The sequence below is a fragment of the Ochotona princeps genome, chromosome 13, assembly GCF_030435755.1.
Source record: "Ochotona princeps isolate mOchPri1 chromosome 13, mOchPri1.hap1, whole genome shotgun sequence".
NCBI lineage: Eukaryota > Metazoa > Chordata > Mammalia > Lagomorpha > Ochotonidae > Ochotona > Ochotona princeps.
In genome coordinates, this window is record NC_080844.1 from 25885297 (window position 1) to 25906367 (window position 21071).

The window sequence follows — 21071 nt, forward strand, 5'->3', positions numbered from 1 at the left end:
AACGTAATTTTACTCCAGGGAGAGGCAATCATGACTAATAATGAGTACAAACATATCATGTTTGCATCAAGGTATTCTGTGCTGTAATCTTTATGGTTAGCTATTAAAGGACGCTATTATCTTAAAGGAAGCAGACAAAAGAAACTTTGGAGTAGAATAGCTTTAATACACAATCATGTTATCTGGTCTCCAATAGTATGCAATAGAAACCTTATTTCTAAGAATATGGAGGACTCAAAGAGATTACAAATTGTACTAAAAATCAGGCCTTTTGGGGGCAGAGAATGGTTTAAGGCTAATAAAACCTTGAGATATTATTCATCATACAGATGAGCTGAATAAAATAGTTTTGGGTGTATATTAGGTTTAAAACTAGTCTTCTTTTCTTCATGAGGAATTGGAAAGCCTAAAGAAAGATGTTTGGAAAAGATAAAGGAAGAGGTTTTCCAAGGGATGAGCTGGTCAGTTTCTTGTTATCCCGTAAGTCTTAATTCTTTTATGTTTTTCTACTGGCAAGCATTATTTTCCATTGTAAAACTGTCAAACAGTTCTTGCAAATAAATAAAACACCTATATTTTACTGTCTGTTGAATTAAAACTGATACATTGTAAGTCGTTTAAAGAAAGATTCATTAAGCCCTGTCCCCAAGAGGGATGCTATCATTTCATGCAAAAAAATAACTTAAGAGTAAAATGGACTCTCAGAAATGAGAAATGGTCATTTCTGACAAACTCCAGTCCTTTCGTCCGGGCCTAAGTTTGATGGACTCAAAGATGGGAGGTTATAATTATGGCTCATTTTTAGATCTAATGAGTTACTTCTTTTAATTTCACATGGGAAGAAGATGTTGTAACATTTAAACTTTTCATTTGATATTTCTGCCTGCATCAAAGAGCTGAAAACATGAAATGTTGAAATAAAACTATCACCACAGGGAATCATCCCCTGTCACACAGACTTCTGTTCATGGAATACTAAGAATTCTTCTTCTGAAATGTAGTGATAAATGCATTTTGGCAAAGTGAAAATTGAATATAAAATGCCATGATGAATTATAAATATAGGCATATTTTATTCTTTCATCTCAATAGTTTGCATTAAATATGAGTGTTGTATTTCCTTCAAGTGACTGAGTTAATTTTATCTGAGAAAATAATAAAATAATCTTTCATTTCAGAGAGGCCTTTTGGAAAAGTTTATACTCATTTCCTTTTTACTTTTACATACATATATAAAGTACTCTTTAAGGGCCAAGAAAATGCTTTACACATCTCATGAAGTACATCAAATGGAAAATAACTTAAGAGTAGAATAAATATTGATATAGAACAGTGACTTACCCTGTTACCTAGTGTACAAAATTTTAAATTACATTTTTGATGGATGAATCAACAAAACCTAGCAGTAACTGAAGTCTGAGTGATCTCTCAGAAAATTTGACCTTTAGAGTTTGTTTTAGAAAATTTAATGCAAAGGAAAACAGGGTAAAAAGTAGTTTACAAATCATCCATGGCCATTTGAAAGATGTGTGCGTGTTGTATGTGCATGTACAGATGTAAGGAATAAAAGAGAAATGGGAGACTAAACAGTCTGTTACAACTTAATTGCAACAAATCACTATAATAAAATAATAATAAAATGTGAACATAAAGGTATTAAAGTATGGCACCAGTTAAGACACTGTGTAAGATATACAGAAAAGACAAGCTGGTTTTGTCATTATGTGCATGTGTAAAATTTCACCATGCAGAAATATGTAAGGGTTTAAGAAACCTGTTCATCCTAATAAGAATTACCGATATTTTACATTTCTCACAAACAAAATGTTTTTTTGTGACTGAAAGCAGATTGGTGTTCTTAGTTCTTCAATTGGTTTTTATGTCATATAAATCTCTTCAAGCATACAGAGATGTCTTTTTCAAAAGATTTATTTACTTTTATTTGAAAGGCAGATTTTTGCAGAGAGAAGAGAGACAAAAAAGTCATCTTTCATCTGCTGGTTCATTCCCTAGGTGGCTGCAATGGCCAGAGCTAAGCTGAGCCTGATCCACAGTTGGGAGTCAGGGGCTTCCTCCTGGCCTCCCACATGAGTGCAGGGGCCCACGGCCATAGGCCATCCTATGCTGCTTTCCTGAGCCATAAACAGAGAGTTGAAATGAAAGTGGAGTGCCAGGAACATAAACTGGTGCCCTTGTGGAATGTTGGTGCTTGAAGGCAAGAGCCTAGATGTTAGGGCACCACACTAGACCGAGAAGACACGTTCCTGAAAGAAATGGTGGGAATTGAGGCTACTGGTTAAGATGCCAAAATCCCACATGGGTGTGCTTAGCTTCAGTACCTGCTTCGCTTCTTGACTCCAGCTGCCTACCAATACACATATTGGGAGCAAGTGGCCCTGGATTAATCGAGCACCTGCCACCCACAGAAAACTTGGACTGATTCCCAACTTTTGGATCCTGATTTTTGGCTTCCATGGCTGTTGTAGGTATTTGAGGAGTGAATAGTGGATGACTGTGCAGTTTTTCTTTCAGTCTCTCAGATTTTAAAAAAAATGTTTTAAAGAATTGTCATTTGTCAAAATTATCACTTACCTAGAAGTTTTTAACTAGTCATATTCAAAGATGGTTTCAGGAGCCTGGCAGCGTGGCCTAGTGGCTGAAATTCTCACCTTGAATGTGCCAGGATCCCATTTGGGATCCCAGTGCATGCAAGGCAAGGACTTTAGCCGTTAGGCTACCACACCGGAACCTGCTTTCATTTATTTATTTTTTTAAATTGTTTTTATTTTTTATGATGTTTACATAGTTCATCAGGGTGGGAAGGATAGAGGGTTAGGGAAAAGTAGATGTGGTTATGCTTCCAAATTTTCTATTTCTTCTTCCTGTATATGTGGGATGGTGGAAAATAAGAGGGAAAGCCACACCCAGCCTCCCAACTGCCCCAGGACCTGGGGGTCGGGAACGGCCACCCAATATCAACTCAGGGTCCCCGATGTGGCTCATGCTCCAAGGGTTCTGCCCATGTGCTTTGCTACTTCTGAAATACTGTTGATCTCGCCAGTCTAAGGTTGAGGGAACTCTTCCAATGTCCATTGTCTAACGTAGTGGACCTTAGAGTCTCCATTTGCCCCTGATGTTTGCTGTCATTGATTGGCGGAGGAGTTGTCCAATTTGTGCTGTCCTACTTCCTCTGCTATGGTACCAGATGTCCTCTGCTGGCCCCAATGGACTGCCATATCTTCTGTGTGCACCTGGGTCTGCCATCAACTGTTCCATCTTTTCCACTGAGGAGGCCGGTTCTGACACACGCACTCCATGGTACTCCACAGTACTCAGTTTTATCAGTCTATCACAGTTACTTAAATTTAGTCTTGTTGATACCATTTCATTGTACCATTTCAGATATTTAAATAGTATTGCTGTAAGCATTGTTCTGTATTGTTTTCTTTCTTTCTTTCTTTCAGATGATTTATTTATTTATCTAGAAAGTCAGATTGCAAAGAAGGAGGGGCAGAGAAATCCTCCATGACATTTTATTTACCTTATGATAGGCTGTGGTATTTCTGGAAAGATCCAACTGATGTCAGTAATTTTGAATTCAGGGTGTGGTGCTGGGGTGGGGTGTTCAAGCTGCTGCTTGTAATATAGGCATCCTTATACGGAACTTTGACTTGTGCTTCTGATCCACATGTTGTTAGGTAACACGATGACCCAAGTACCTGAGCACCTGCCACCCATGTAGATGACTCAGATGGTGTTCTGGGCTCCTGGCGTTAGCCTGGCTCAGCCCCAGCAGTTATGGCCATTTGGAAAGTGAACTAATAGAAGAACTTTCTTTTCTCTGGTACTCTACCTGCATTTTGAATTAATGAAATAAATCTTCCAATAGAAAGATAACTTATTTATTTATCTTTTAAATATTAATTTTTTATAATCAGAAGTGTTTTATTGTTTGTTTCAGTAAATGTGGCCTTAAGAATATATATATTTAATAAAATAATTTGCATTAGACAATTCTGCCAAATTGTAGGCCATCTAAATGTGAATGGACATGTTTAAGGTTGGCTTTGTCAAGTTATGGGAGTCAGTAGTCTAGGTATATTAGATGCATTTTTTTTTTTTTTGGAAAGTCAGATATACAGAGAGGAGAAAGAGAAGGAGATCTTCCGTCCAATAATTCACTCCTGTCTGCTGATTCATTCCTCAAGTGGCCACAATGTCTGGAGCTGAGCCAATCCAAAGTCAGGAGCAAGGAGCCTCCTCTGGGTCTCCCACGCAGGTGCAAGGTCCCAAGTTTGTCCTCGACTACTTTCCCAGGCCACAAGCAGGGAGCTGGATGGGAAGTGGGGCTACCGGGATTAGAATCGGCGCCCATATGGGATCCCAGCGTGTTCAAGGCAAGGACTTTAACTGCTAGGCTACTGCTTTAGGCCCAGATCTCTTAAATTTTATTAACATGGTATGTGTACCAAAGTGATCCTAATTTTTCTTTGACCTTGGTTGTTTTTTATTTGTTTTGATTTGTTCTGTTTCACAAATAGTGGCTTTTCTTTTCTGTAAACTGCCTGCTCATGTTATATCTAGTATTCTGTTAAGGATGTTGACTTCAAGGTGATTACTTGCCTCATAAAATAATTTGATAGTTCCTTTTTATTCAGTTAGGTACTTTTGGACTTGTTAATTTTTGAAGGTTGGAGAAAATACACCTTGCAAATGCTGCAGTTTTGGAATATTTTGTGTTTTGCTGGAAATAGAGAAAGACTTTATAGGGCAACAGTTTGCCTATAAATTAAATTTCTTAATAGGTATTGGTTTATTACATATTTTTAGATTAAAATATTGTATTTTCTAGAAATACTCATATTTAATCTAGATTTTCATTTTACAGTCATCTCACCATAAATTGATACAGTGTCTGTATTTATGTTACATTAATTCCTAATACTTTGAATTTTTTTCATTATTATTGGTTATTCCTATTGGGAAACTGACTGTTTTATTTATTTTTAAAATGTCTATATGGTTTTTCTGACATTTTACCATGTTTGTGCACTTAATTTCTGATCTTATATTCGAATATTCTTTTCCATAATTAAACATTCATCTTTGTTAATTTCCTAGCTTTGGGTTCAAAATTAATATTAATTAATTCCCAATTATTCTTGCTTTGACAAAGATATTTGAGTTTATATTATTCTGAGTTACAACATTAATTATATATTCACTTTTAAAATTATTCAATGCATTAGTTATTGTCTTGATCTAAATATTTTAAAATTTCTCTAAGCAATTTACACATGCATTTCTAAGTTTCAAACTCTCTAATAATAATCAAATTGGTTTTTTTTCATTTTTAAATTAATATATTTTAATTATAAAACATGCATATATTTTACATGCATAATATGTTTTGAATTATGTAAACATTGTGGAATGGTTAAGTTGAGCTAATATCATGGGCATTCCCTTACATATCATCTTTTTGTGCGTGGTGAAAACATAGTTTATTCTGTTGGCAATTTTTTTTTCTCTTTTTTTATTATTAATTACATTGCGTTATGTGACACAGTCCCATATGCACTGGGATTCCCCCCACCCCTCCCCAAACCTTCCCCCCGCCATGGTGGATTCCTCCACCTTGCTGCATTAGCACAGTTCAAAATCAGTTGAGATTCTTTCATTGCAAGCATATACCAAGCATAGAGTCTAGCATTTCATTGCCCAAATTTGTTACTGGCTTCTTAATGTAATTTTGTTTTAGTAGAGAGAGAAAATGTAACATATGAATTCAGTAAGAAAACATTTCCTGTGTGCTTAAAATGAAAATTTGTGTTCTATTTAATTGATGTGAGTCTGTGTTTCACAGTCCTCCCTCTGCATTTGCAAATGGGTTATGCAAAACTTCAGTGTCTCAACTACTTTGTTTTTTTTCTTGAATTAATGGAGTTTCTGGATTTTGGGGAGAGTGGAATAAGAATATATCATCACAATTGTTAATGAATGAACTGCATCTAATTCTTTCCTGTTTGCTTCATATGACTTGCAACAGTTTTATTTTCATCAAACTTGGGGTTTCACAATTTCCTTGTGAATTATTCTTTTTTAAAATTGTTCTTTGTTTCGCTCAGTTATTCTTAGATTGTTGTGGGGGAAGGGTATTTTGGAATGAGGACAGGGAAATCCCAGAGCCTATGGAGCTGTGTCAGAAATCAGAAACAACACCTGAGAACCTGCCCAGCCCCGCCCTGCCGAAAAAACTCAATTACCTTTTGTTGGTGTTTGTATGTCATCATTTTCTGTACTTGCATTTTCAATTTCTCCTCAATTTTTGTTACTACCACCCAGTTAGTAAATCCAACTTTTTGTCTATTACTAACTCAACTTTTTGTGTGTGTGAGTAAATTAAAATAGGAAGCCAGCCTTTAAATGAGCTTACTCCACTTTTATTGATTTTTCTTATCCTTGATTCTGTCATGCTATTTTGTGTTTTCTGTTTATATTCTTTTTCCTTGCTAATTTATCTCCTGTTTACTTTTGAGTTGATAAAAAGTTAATAATGGCTTTTTATCCTTCTGCGTTAACTGTTTTGATTTTTCAAAATATATATGTATTTATTTGTTTTTAAGCATTGCTAATGGATACATTTCCTTACCTTTCCTATACATAACATAAAAATAAAACACAGAGCAACTATGTATTAACTATTTTAACCTATCGTTTTATTAGATTCATTAAAATTTTACATTAAATTTAAAATATATGAAATACTAAATTGTTTTTGTAGTGAGTATATCATTACACTGAGCCACCTTTTTTTCTCAGTTTTTAAGTTTTCTTTTCTGATTGATGACAATCTTTTATTTCAAGCTCAGTATCCATGGTATATATTTTAATGTTATTGTGCCTGAAAATACCTTCATTTTTATTTCTTTTATGATTTTTTATTCTGCGGTCCTTTAGTTGATCTTTTCATCTAGTTTTTTTTTTTTTTTTTTTACGACTGTATTTATTTTTTCATGGATTTGTGGCTTAATCTTATCTCACCTGGGGCTTGTTTTGTGTGTATACAAGTTTTTTAGATTCTTGTTCATGCTATGTAGAAATGTTCTTTCGTCTGTGTTTCTGTTATTGTCTTCCCTGTATTTCTACAACATCCTAGATGGAGGAAGTAAGTCAGCAGTACTTGAAAGAGAATCCCACTCTGACCCCTGCTTTTAGGTAATAATTCTGGTTTTCGTCCAAATTTTACTTGAAACTGTTTTACAACAGCTTCTGCAGCCTGAATCTGAACTCATAGATTCAGTCTTGCTCACCATTTTGCTATTCCATTGCGTTTATCTTCTGTACAAGTATTTCTCTTGGTAAGCTTCATTGTGACATTTTGAATGCGTAACATTCAAAAGTTGTTATGGCTTTTTGCTATGGCTTTGGAACTGTACGTGTGAGAAAGGTGTAAACTTTATTCCGCTATGCTTGTGCTTATCAATTTGTTCTAATTAGATTGGAAAGCGTAAATATGTTCCAATTCCAAACCTGGTGATAAATATGTTATGCCTCTAATTATGGTTGTAGTTATGCTTTTTGGGTATTAACCAAGAGTTCTTTGTAAATCAGGTGATTTGAAATGGAAGCAGGAAACTGTATTGGTGCAGTTCTACGACTGGAGCAAGCTAATTTAGAATGATATTCATGACTTCAGATTTTATCTGTCAAATGGAATTTGTTGTAGCCATACAAAATGAATGACTTCTCTGAACACTGTGGCTTACAAAATTTGAATTTCATATTTTTCAGTAATAATTTCTAAAATTTTGGAATACCTTTTAATATGAATATTTTAAAATTTGAATATTTTTCAAAACCTTCTGTGATCAGATGAATATTTTGAGTAAATGAAAGGAATTATATTTTTACAGCTGGAAGTTTCAAAACCTTACATATGCTGGGGGTTGATAGTTTTACTAAGAGAAAAACCCATGTAGTCTGAAAGAGTTGACCTTGAAGCATTTTCAAGAGATATTTTATTGAAAAATAGTACTCTATGAAGTGGATATTTAAAATCCACTGTTAGGGTTTGTGTATGTGTGTGAATGTATGTTTATGTGTATGTTTTAACAATGTGCTTTCTAGAAAAGGTATATATGGTGTGAAGCCAGAGAACAGCAACAGTATCAGAAAAAATACCTATCATATCGGTCCATTATTTAACCCGTGAGCAACCTACACCATCTACCCCTGTATTAAAGATAAAAAAGACATGGGTGGGACCTATCACATATTGTGGTTAGGACCCTTAGGCATGGAAAAAAAACAAGCAGCCAGCTAAGTAGAACAGCTTCCTGGAGTGATGCTAATGGGCCCTGAAGTGCTAGCTTCTGTTTTTAATGTATGGTTACAAGAACCAGTTAATTAGGTTGGATGAAGCAAGGGACTCTTTCTTAAAAAAAAGAGCAAAAAAAAAAAAAAAAAAGCTTATGTCATTTGTCTTTTTTTTTTTATCCAATATGATGATTAACCTGACTACAAAGAGTGCTCAAATATCATTGGTCAGCAACCTCAATAATTACAGGATTTGAGAAATGAAAATGCACCAGAAACGAAAAATGTATGCGTTAGTAGGTATATTTTTAGCATAGAGTCAGACATCACGAAAAGCACTAACAAGGCACAGTGTATGAATTACAAAGAAGTCTTTTTTGTATACCTATAACAAGCTCAGTTTGTTCTATTACATAAATGAATATTTTTACATTTAGCACCTCTTATAAGCTTTTTATATGGATAAGGTCTTGAATTTCTACAGTGTATTTTATTGAGTTTGAAATTGTTTCTGAGAAACTTTGGGTAAATATTCTTATTGTTTTGCCATGAATGGGGCCCTTTGAACAGAGAGATATTGCAACACAAGCAGAGACTGAGTTCTTAATTCCTTCTTTAGAGAAACTTCCCCTCTGGCAATTTCCAAGACACGCGAACCAAAGTAACATCGTAATTACAAAATTTTAAAACTGTTACAAGTGACCCACAGGTCATTGATTTAATATTTATGCTCTTGGGTTATAATCTATAATAATCATTTGAAAGATGTTTGTTGCATATATCATTATTTCTGATGGCTTTTAAAAACAACAAACAAAATCCCAGTTAATTAATTTTTCATAATATTTATTTTCTTGCCCTTTGCATCATTACTCCCCAGGCATCCAGAACCCATAAAAGAAGAAACTGCTGTAGTTGTATAAAGTCATTTATTTAGGTCTTAGCTTTTCCACTTACTTGTCCCACCTCCAGAATGATTTGAGTTGGCTGGAGAAGAATAGCTCCCTAGGAAGAACAGAATTAAGTTCATATATCAGACCTTCCACATGATTTGACTCAGATTTATCCCATCCACTTGCAACATTCATAAATCCTTGCCTTGGAATTTATATTCCAACAGTACGTAATTTCTTGCAGCTGATTGTTCTTTTTTATTGTTCATTCTAACAAGAATGGTCGTTCTTCCTCCCTGTTGTCTTCTTTACTCATGATCTGGTGGACTCATACTTGCCTTCCTTTTCAAACTCATCAACCAGAGCTTTGCAAACCATTCAAGACTGACAAATGCCCTTTTGTAAGAGTGGAGAGCACTTTCAGAGTATCCCATGCAAAGACATACCTTTGAAAGTTATAGTGTGTGATGTTTTTGTGATTTCTCCCTGCTCAAGAAACGAAACTTGATCTTATTTTTCGTGTCACTGAAGTGTATCATAGAACCTGGCACACAATAGGTGCTCAATTAGTATTTATTGGGCTCATGAGTAATTTTCTTACACGTTAAAATGCTTTATACAGTAAGGAACAAAGAATAAAGCCATGCAAAGCTATGAACCAAGTCTGAAGGACAATTGATAGAAATTTCTAATGCCTTTGACGTGGGCTAATTGCTGAGTCTCTTGTACCAAGGCAACGAAAGGTTCCATATATGTGAGTTTGCCATACATGACAAAGTTGATAATTAACACACTGAACAGAAATAGAAAGTTGGCTTATTTTCGGTTATTTTTGTGCTAAACTGGATTGAATTCATGGTTCCCAGCTATAATCCAATATTTAAGATATGCTGGAAATAGTATTTTAAAATTTGCATATATTTTCAGAATCTCTCATGTAATTACAGGTTGTTTGGGAAGGTGAACAAGCTAAGAGATAAATAAATTCTGAATATGGAGGTAGAAATAGACAAATGACAAATTTATCATTTGGTAGGAGTTGAGAATATGCCAGTTTTCAGCTTTTTCATGTAAATCCCTTGAAAATAGGAACTGAATTTTTCCCTTAATTATTAAATTTATTTATTTATCAGGTACTGATTTTTATTTGCCTTAGTCTTTTTTTCTTTAATTTCTTTCTTATTAATATTATAATTTTATGTTTCAGTTCCATAGGCCCTGGGGTTTCCCTTACCCTCTTTTCCCCCCACAATGAATTCCCCTATATTATTACTATAACATAGCGCTTCATAAACAGTCATATGTCCATCACTGCAGGCATCCTTTTGTCAAGATATAGTGAACAGTTTCATTGGGAGTCCATCTTTGATCTGGCAGTAGAGATGCATACTGCACTGTAACCTCACATCTGGATATGATAGTCTCCATTACACAGTTGTTATATATCCCCTTAGTCTTTATTCGTCTGCACTTAATAACAAAATCAGTGCTTCATGAATGTTCTATTGACAATGCATCCAGTTATGAATTGTTAAGTGATAACTAGTGAACCCTGTATTTATTTCATGACTTAGAAGCCCAAAATGGTTTCTAATAAATGTCTGTAAAGATATGAAATGTTTCTCTGTTTAGAGTGTTTTGTTCAAAAAGGTATGTTGACCCGAATTAATTACAGAAAGCAAAGAAGGTCAGTCATGGCTTAAAAAATCTTCTGTCTTTGTTTCCAAACACTTTGAGTTGAAAGTGTTATATCACTCGTAACCTCCTTAGTTCTGGATTCTACTAACTGAAAAAAAAAATATTAGCTCAAATTGGGATGTCCCTCTGGATGGACAGAGGATAGGTAAGGCAAAATCAGAAATATGAACTGCATTGTCGTTCTGTTTCCAGATCTGCAGGCAGGCATGTGCAAATTCAGTTTTCTATTTATCTTTGAAATAGCCATTTGAAATTTACTATATCTAAAGTGAAACTGTTAATTTCTGTCATTAGAATAACTACACTGGTCCTCTTTTCCATTCTGTTAATGACAGTTCCGTTTTTCTGTGTAACCCAACCTTCTATTCATTTATAACTGGTCTTTTCTTAAACCACCAACAAACCCTACAGTTTCTGTCTTTAAATTAAATAACAATTTGGAGTCTGTTTCTTCCTCATTAGCTACCATTTTTATCCAACTCATGACCATCTATAACTTGGATCTGCTTCTTGTGCCTTTTATCCAGATTCCTTGCTTCACCTTTCCCCTGCTCTGTCTTGTCTTAAAATAGCATCTCAATAATAGGTTTAATTCTGCTCAAAATCTGCTCAAAGTCCTCCACTCCCATTTCATCTAGAGTAAAAGTTAAAATCCTTAGCATAGCATACAGGCCTCTACATAATCTATATTCTGTTTTTTTTAAGGATTTATTTATTTTTATTACAAAGTCAGATACACAGAGAGGAGGAGAGACAGAGAGGAAGATCTTCCATCTGATGATTCACTCCCTAAGTGAGCGCAACAGCCGGTGCTGCGCCGATCTGAAGCCTGGAACCGGGAACCTCTTCCTGGTCTCCCACGTGGGTGCAGTGACCCAAGGCTTTGGGCCATCCTTGACTGCTTTCCCAGGCCACAAGCAGGGAGCTGGATGGGAAGTGGAGCTGCCGGGATTAGAATCGGCACCCATATGGGATCCTGGCGCGTTCAAGGTGAGGACTTTAGCCGCTAGGCCACGCCGCTGGGCCCTATATATTCTGTTTTAGTATCTTTCCTGTTGTTTGTATTTCTCAAGTATAATATGTCCATTCTTCAGTGTTCAAGTGCTGTCTGTCTCATCATTATCTTATGTCTTTTGTGCCCCACATGCCATTACCTTACTGGGGTTTTCTCCACCTCCTCCATCAATCTCTGTTCCCAATATGCCACTTTTCCCCTTTCCTTTATTATCTGTCATACACTATATTACTTAGTTTTTAAGTTTTACTTTTCATTTCCCTCACTGAATTCCATTAGAAAATGACTGTGTTTTTTTTTTTTTTTCAGTGCTCTAGTCTCACGTTTAGGACAGTGTCAGTTACATAGTGGGTGCCCAGTAAACATGTTAAGTCATTAGCAGCAAAGCACTTCAGTGTCATCAACTCCCTTCAAAAACTTAGGCTGAAGAGGGCCTGATAATTCTTATGGCTGCACTGAAACCCTACTGAAACCCACTGACCATTAGAAAGACCTGCATCTCTAGGAAATTGGTATTTCACAGAGCCAGAGGTTATGTAGACAGCCAAATCTCAGATGGGATCTAAATGGGGGCTGTGGAATAGAGAAGTTGATAAGATGATGCTCTTACCCCTGGATAACATAAGAATACATTAAGACTGTTTTTCTTCCCATTATTTTGTCTTTTTCTGCTATCCTAAATTTCAATTTATCCTTGAAAATTAACATTTTCTCTTCTTTCATTCACATGGAAGAATGAAACTTTCCATTACTTACCTATTTTTAATTCTACTGGGGGAAAAAGTTGATGGGTAAGGTACATTCAGATACAAATCAGAAATGTACAAACAAAGCAATCATTGCTTCTTAGAAAAGTGGAGTCCTTTTGAGTTTATTAAATAGCCATGAAAGCTAACTAATACAAACAAGAGAAGACATTTGCCCAGAGTAACACATCCATGAAGAACAGAAGGAGTCCTTGAATGAGGATCTTATGTTCCGAACGCATACTTCCCCATACGTACTTCCCCATAAATACTCTTGTGAATGTTTTTCTGTCCCTTTACTTACCACAAAAAAAGAGGAATGAGAAAAATAAAAATGAAATAACTGCATGGAAGACAAACGTAGGCATGAGGGTGTGGGACCTCAGGATTCCGAGAGCCCCACTACCATGCTGCTGGGAAGATGGCTGCAGAGGGCAGGCGGTCTTCTCCGACTGGTGCCATGCAGCTTTTCAGCTGGAGAGCCTAAGGCAGAGAGAAGTACATGCTGCTTTTGCGCTTCCAGAGAGTGTACCCAGTGAAGTATCAAGGACATTTGTTTGGCACAGTTCCACCCCTGGTGAGCATATGCCAGTGCTGTAAAATATTTATTTTATCAAATTTATTTCAGTTTCATTCTTTTCCAAAAAGGAAATGGAAGCATCTCAGTGCTGCTATTTGTTTTACAAAAATACAATTTACTTTGCTTTCTGCTCACAGTTAATTTAGCCTCGTTATGTCCTTGCCCCAAGTTCATGGAAAGATGACTTCACTAGGGCAGAACCCAAGTAAAGAATATACATTATACTTTAATGTCGGAAAGGTAGATGAGTTGACATCATATAATGGAGAGTGTATCACCATTTTACTAAGGAGTGTAATAGCAGAAACAGTCTTGACTGTGGAAAGTGCCGTAACAACTGCGATGCTCATTTTTTATTGATGATGGATAAAAATTCTCATAATACTGTAGCACAGTAACTTGCTGGGATATAGCTTCAGGCTTCCCCTAGGGCAGACTTTATTTGTGCTTTTCCACTTTCACTATTTGTAATGATAATGATAATAATAAATATCAATACTTTCTAAATTACATCAGGAACTACAAGTTTGAACTATTTTATTCTGGATCTGTTGGCTGAAGCTTCTAAAAGATGTAAGAAAGACCATTATAATCCTCACCACTATGCCGATTATGCCGATTGTTAATAGATCTGTGCTAGCAACGTAGAATAGAAAGTGAAATCTGCCCACTGTGAGTTTTGCTGGTTCTGCAAGGATTATCGTAAGATTTTTAAAAATTATTCATTTATGAAGTGCCCTGAGTATTGCAGAATATAAGCCACTGAGCAGCTGAGGAAATAAAGCTGCATACATCACTATTAAGTTAGGAGCACAAACCACAGTCATCCTACCAGAGCTCAGTAGCATCGTTTCTGGACAATAGGCACAATCAGGAGATTTTTCAAAGGACAGTCAAAAAGAGCCAAATCTGTCAGATATTTACGAATGTTAATGAGAAATTAATAAAGATCCCGTAAAAAATAGTAATAGGGCAATATTAGTAAATATTGTTGATAATTTTAGAAATATTCACCAGAGAACTGAATTATAACCAACATAAAAAAAGAACAACTCACAAATAATAATTATGTTTTCCTAGACTGAGCCTGTAACTTACCCTAATCTTAGGAAAAGCATCAAAATCTAACTATTATTATAAAGGAGTAACTAAAATCCTTTATATATCAATTTTCATGTGTTTATCTTCATATTCCTATCGATATTTTAACCCCTTGTATTTTAATACTATGGTATCATTGTTAGATTTCTTAATCTATTTTTCTATTTGTTTACCTTTGAAATGTACAAAATAGCAGTTAACCTGAAGGCTTGTTGAGAGGATTAATGATTTGGATTGCCAAATCATTGTTTCCAGGTCTGAACTGTCAGCTTAAGTTCCTTTCGTGCCTGATTTTGAACTAGTGAAGAAAAACAAATTCTAAAATTCCAAATTCCCATGTAAAAGAAAAAGGCTACTGGTTGATGCTGGAATGGCTACAGTCCCTTCTTTCAAAAGTGTTGTTAATTGACCCCTGCCTGAGAAACACAGCACGTTGGTGAGCAGTCTTCAGAAGCCTTCTTGACTACTTAGCTTGGGTTATCACTAGAAGTACATTAAAATGCTGTCATTTAAAAGTGAGATGTTTCTGTAATCTGTTGATGCCCCTAGCCTGCAGCTGGTGATTTGCCTGCCCTGTGGGTTGCCCCAAGATGTTTCTCCTGCTGTGGGATTTCTTCTGTTCATGGCCTGAGTAATGACTGCTCAGCACAGTGAGCCCTGCCAATACAGTAGTGTTTGCTTTACCAGAATATGTACTAATAGTCTTGCCCAAACATTTTAATCTAGATTATCAGCTCTACATGATCCTTCCTCACTTGAGGAAGTCAGCTTCTGCAGACTTGTCCTTTATTCATTTCCCCATCCGTTCTTGAAGTACCCAAGGAGCACTCTCAGAAAAGCTCTTTGTTCAGGACCAGTTTCAGGGTAGTCTTCACTCTTTGATAATACTCTACAGGCCTACAGGCTTAAAACCTTCCAGCACTAAGAGCAGAAAGGCAAGATATGCCATAAATGCAGTCCTTGAACCATTCACTATCCTGCAGATAACTGGTGCAGCCTGTGTCAGTGGAAGCTGAGCTTGATACTTGGTGCTTTTAAACAGGGATAAAGTCAATGCCCTCTGCCCAAAAGCACAGCGTTCCTGTACCTCCACAACCACAGTGCAGTGACATGGTAGTGAACAGGCCATTTCAGCACTTGTGCCTTGGAGTGTTTACTGAAGCTTTATGAAAACTGTTTGACATTTCCTTAACATCCTTAAAGTCACGTACATGCTTTAATGTTTCTCTGGGGCACACATGGGATTTACAAGATTGTAAAATTCCCTGAGAGAGCTTAGCCCCTTAACTTGCCAGTTATTGGAAATACTTTTAGGGGAAATTTCATGGTCTCAACAGTGTCATTGCTGTGCAGTTTCACCACACACAACTAAAAAACTCTTTTTAATCGCCCCCACATATTTTACAATATAGGTACTATTAAAGCAATTTGAGCCTTTACAATACCTTAGGTTGCAGAAAAATGTTTGTCTCTTCTTTGAAATCCAACACATTGTACCTTACCCAAATGTAGTGACTTTAACCACTAAGCTAATGAATATATGAGACATTCTTTGACACTGATGCATTTTTCCCCATTAAAAGCATAACCACCACCACCAAAAAAAAGAGGACTAAACAGAATTTCTAGAAAAGTAAATCCTAACCTTCTTGTCCTAAAGTGTTTTCAGCTGTTAAAGTTGGTACAAAATATTAGCTATATCACAAGCTGGTTGTAAGAATTAATCAGGCATGATTATGCAAGATATTTAGAAACTTCCAAACATTGACTAAATGTAGTTATAATTTCTTACATTCTTATTTTACAAACTTTTAATGATATAAATGGCATCTACATAAACAGTGGAAATTCAAATTTCATCAAACTGCTTACTGTAGTACCCTTCTTGAATGAAAATAAAATGAAAGTTTAAAAAATTATTTGATTTATCATTGCTTCTCTCAGTTCTATGTTTGTATCAGTCTAAAATGCTATAAAATTAGATACTACAGGGGCAGGGTTGTGTCAAAGTAAGTTGAACTGTTTCTTTTGTGACCTACCATTCTATATGGGCATATGTTCTAGTTCCAGGTGCTCCTTTCTACTCCAGCATCCTATTTATACACCTGGGAAAGCAGCAAAAGTGCATGGGCCCCTGCTACTTACATGGGAGATGCAGATGGAGCTCCTGGCTCCTGTCTTCAGTCTGGCCTTACCTTGGCCATTTGGGGAATGAAGTAGCATTTTGGGGAATGAAGTAGCATTTTACATTTAGCAATTTACCTTAGCAATTCCCTTACCCTTTTTTCTACATATACATATATATGCTAAAGTCACCAATAATTGTATTCTCTAAAATCCTCTCAGATTAAAATTAAGACTTTCCAGAAGATCTGTCAGAGTCCATGTTGGTGATTATAAAGGACTGTGTAGAGCAATCATACTGATAATGATGAAAAATTAGGTGCAATCAAAATATCAAAAAAAAAAAAAAACCCTTAGGAAAACAGAATCCAGGGGGACATGAACTAGATAATTACTAAGGTAGGTAGAGACCAAACAATATTGAATGAGAGAAGTGAGTTACAAAACAATTTCTTAAGGCAACATCATTTTATACATAACTTGCAAACAGAATAATGCACTACTAGTTGTGATTCTGTTTGGCTATATTGAAAGAAATTTAATAATAGCACTTTAAAAAGAGATTTGTGATTAAGTCCTGTTAAAAATGGTCCACATGAAGGGGGCTCTGCTACCATCATCCAGATCCCAAAAGTTAAACACTGGCCCCTACAAATTATTTATTTTAAATAATAGTGATTTTAAAGTATGGACTACATATTTATGACACAACTGAATGTGTCACTAGGGAGGGAAAAAGTAGTTTCTCAATCTCTAGAATTATCTATCTATCTATCTATCTATCTATATATATATATTCATATAAAATATCTGAAGCAAATATGTGAAAATAGTGATGCTTTTCACCTTCATGGTAAATGCTCCCTAATGTTTCAAAATTAAAGAAAGCCCTTTGAAGGTACATTGTGAATCTTCAGTATTCCTTCAATGTACCTGTGGAAAGTATTCTTCAAGCCTGAGGAAAAGGAGACATAAAACTATCTACCCAAATAGTGAGAGATGGGAGGACCAAGATGCCAGTTGGTGGGAGCTACATTCCCACTAGTCACTAAGGTGCACTCTTCTGGAAAGTGACAACTTTCAAATCCATATTGCACGTTGAGCCTCTCAAGTGCATTCTTTGGAACAATTAAACTAGGATTTTAGCAGAACCATGGGGGAAAGAATTTAAGTCTTCGTGATTCATCTTGTTCTCACTCAAAGTCAGCATAAAAGCTTGCATGTACGGTGTTTCCAAATAGCTGACTGTCCTAACATTTTCTTTCATAAGAGATAGGTCACGCAGGATACTCATACAAGAGGTGCTTTTATGTAAAACATTTTATCCCTCTTCCCATCCAAAAGAAAAAGTACAATGAATTATTTTCCAAAGCTGATGGTTTTGAGCATTCATTTTCATGAAAGTCAAAGTCACCCCCACACAGTAATGAATTCTTTTTTTTTTCTTTTTTTGGAAGTGATTCAGACTTTCCAAGGTTACCAATTGAGGATTTACAGAAAGAACTGTATCAGTCTGACAAGAGATAGCCATGAGAAGTTGAGGGACAAAAAGTTAGGGCAGCAGAAGAAGGGTGAGCTGACACCACCAAGGGTGGGCATTTAATGAGTACCCAGCATCTTATTTTCCTTCCAAAAGAAATGCAGTCAGAGTCACTTCGGAATAGATTTTAAATTATGCAAATGAAGAAGTCAGAGACAGAAGAGAAAGGGGAATCTGCTTTAGTTTCACTTCAGTCTGGTGCAGACTCATTTCTCTGTGACCTGAAATGCTTGTGTTCAAAGAAAAGCTAGCAAGGCAAGGGAGGGAAAGGGCAAAAGCTCTGTATCCTGGAAACTCTAAAAATCCTTCTTGCAATAGAAGCTCATATGTTTCCTACCACTGTGTCTTTCTTTTATTGTTTAAATTATTTTAGGAAATGTGGTAAGGAGGAAAATGAGCTTTGTTTTTTCCACCTCTTGAGAAATAGAAAAGGAGACAATCAAAAGAAAAATGCTCTAGCATAATTAATCCCAGTACCACAGAATCAACAACAATGGTTCTTTTTGTACAAATGTGCACAATATTACTTTTCTCCATTTTGATGAGTGTTAGAACAGTCCTGAGGATAGAAGCTGTAAGAGATTAATAAGTTAAATAGAGGGATAATTTAATGCTAGCCCAATCACACCAATAGATGTAGTTGTAATTGTATGGAGGTGTATATAGATCCACCTTGAGGGACAACAGAATAATTTTCCTGGCCAAAGATAAGTTTGAAAACAACAGAATAATTTTCCTGACCAAAGTTAAGTTTGACAAATTTGACTATGTGAAAAATAAATCCATCTGGAATTTTAAGTTGGTTTCTGTTTGCTGTGCTAACACACAGAATACAAGCAGTTCATAAATGCATTGTACCTCAGGAGTCAAACCACTTGCCTTGAGTCCCTTGAATCCAAAATTTGACCTTTATATATGCAGCTTTATTTTTCTAATACTTACCTTTATAGTGACTATGAGGGTTGAGACACAGATGTCAGAATGTTGTGTGAACTCTGAAATGTTTAGCAAGTATGATTAATTCAATGGTAATATAGTTGTTACAGACTATTAGTAGAAATTTCTAGATTCTTAATTTTTATTTGTATTTTATTTTTGTATGCAGGTCATTTGAGTCTTGGATTAGCCATTTGCTGGGACACCTCTTTTCTCAGTTTTCATTTCTTCACTTCCAAAGAGGTAAGAAAAACTAATATGCTTTTAAGCTCAGATCTTCTGGCAGTATGTGGCTCCAAATACAGTATGTGGCTCCAAGAGTCTCTTCTAAGGAAAATTTTAATAGAGACAACACCTAAATAAAATCTGTATCATGGCACCAAGGGAAATATCATTTGTGAGGGAAGTGAAATTTAAAAAACTAAGTCGCATTGTTGATGCTAGTTCTGGCTTCTCCAAGAAGTTGGGAAAAATGATATCTCTTTCTTTGGAAGATTCCAGTGCAAGTAGGATTCTTTCTTAAGTTTGAGAAAAGCCATAAGACAAGGATGAATTCTCTGATAGCTGCTCAAATATTTCCTTAATATTATCCCTTTAAAGGGACTGGTACTTTGATGAATGTGGTTGTAACCCCCAGAGATGCCATGGCTGGTATAATAAATAAATCAGTGTCTGGATGTTTTTTTCTGCTGTGGAGAACACAGATCACAAAGTTCGGGGGTGAACTTATTTTGATTCTGAATGTTGCATTTGTGCAGTGTAGGGGTGTGATTTTAAAGAACGAACTATGGAGCTGCTGTAGATGAGTGCTCAGGTTGTGAAGAGTTGTATGAGGGTAGAAGAATCAGAGATGTCTGTGAGTTAATAAAGTCTGATTCCATGGTTTCTAAAGTAGAATCAAGGTGGACCCAGTAATACCAGTTGTTGCCTTTTCTGCTATTGACTCCCAAGTCAAAATAAAGAGCCGAGTTGTTATTTTTTGTCGTAAGTATTTTGTTAGCACGCAACTTAACCAGCTATTTCTGAAAGAGAAAACAAGCATCTTCTGCCCTGGATAGTGCCCAGGAATATCTTTTAGATTATTCTGAAGGTCTTTGCAAGGCTTTTAAGTCTTGCACGGGGATTTTACATGAATGGTATCTTACCACTTTGAGCCTAGAAATATGGCTGAGTTCAGATAGAAATCTCTCCAGAAGAGCTACATCCTTTGAACAGATGAGAGCAGATTTCAGCCACAATCATTATAGGTCCAAGATGAGCTCTTGCAATGTTTGGGAGACCCTACAGTGACTGTCCTATTGTGATCAAGCACCATCAACCCACAAAAGTATGTTTTCAGGAAACAAACAACTTTATTTCTTTCAAATAATTCTTTTACAATCTCTTTTCTTTTTTTGCATCCTCTCTCATATTTCAAAGAGCATGTTGGGACAAGGTTAGGGATTTCAGGATCTACACAAAACCCACAGAGAAGCAAAATAAGCCTTTCACAAGCATGAAGGCAGGTAGCAGGGAGTGAAGTTTATAGAGGGGTTAGAGCTGCAGTTTTTACAAAGCCAATGATGTAAATTTCCTCAAAGCAATAGCAATGTCTTATTCATTTGTGTATTCTTCCCATGGTTGGTAGTGGTTTGTGTACGGTAAGCATTAGAAGATATTTGTTGATGCTATTGATCATTCATGGAGCAAGAACACATACCAAGCGTACAACGAGAGTCTCCTTAGAGACTCTGATGAATAGAATGAGGTCCCACTTCCAAATATTACTAAAGGGACATGTTTTCCTTCAGGCTTCAAATCCACAAAAGGTCTAATATATTTTTCACTTCTTCTGAGACTATGTAAGTCTTCTTAGAAGTTATACTGAGAAGACTGATTGCTGAAGTTATTTAAAATATATGTTTAAGTTAGACGTAAGTTATGCAACTCTTTGGACAATTGTCTTTCAAATCTAAATGAGGATATTGTTCCATTTACTTCAGTATATTTTCCCACCTTTCAGTAATCTCTGTTTATAACTGAAGATTTACAAAATGATGATGAACAGTATATTAAATGGAATTTCACATTAATTCATCTTTTTCTGATAGCTTTGTACATATTTTAAATCATTCATTGA

General features: G+C 35.8%; 1 long non-coding RNA gene across 1 annotated transcript in view; it reads left to right on the plus strand.

The window, feature by feature from the left end:
* LOC131481622 (uncharacterized) overlaps window positions 1-19199 on the plus strand; it is a 340971-nt gene extending 321772 nt beyond the window's left edge. Inside the window, exon 4 of the long non-coding RNA XR_009246453.1 lies at window positions 19122-19199. This is a non-coding gene — a long non-coding RNA (uncharacterized LOC131481622). The remainder of the gene's footprint in view (window positions 1-19121) is intronic.
* The last annotated feature ends 1872 nt before the right edge of the window (window positions 19200-21071 follow it).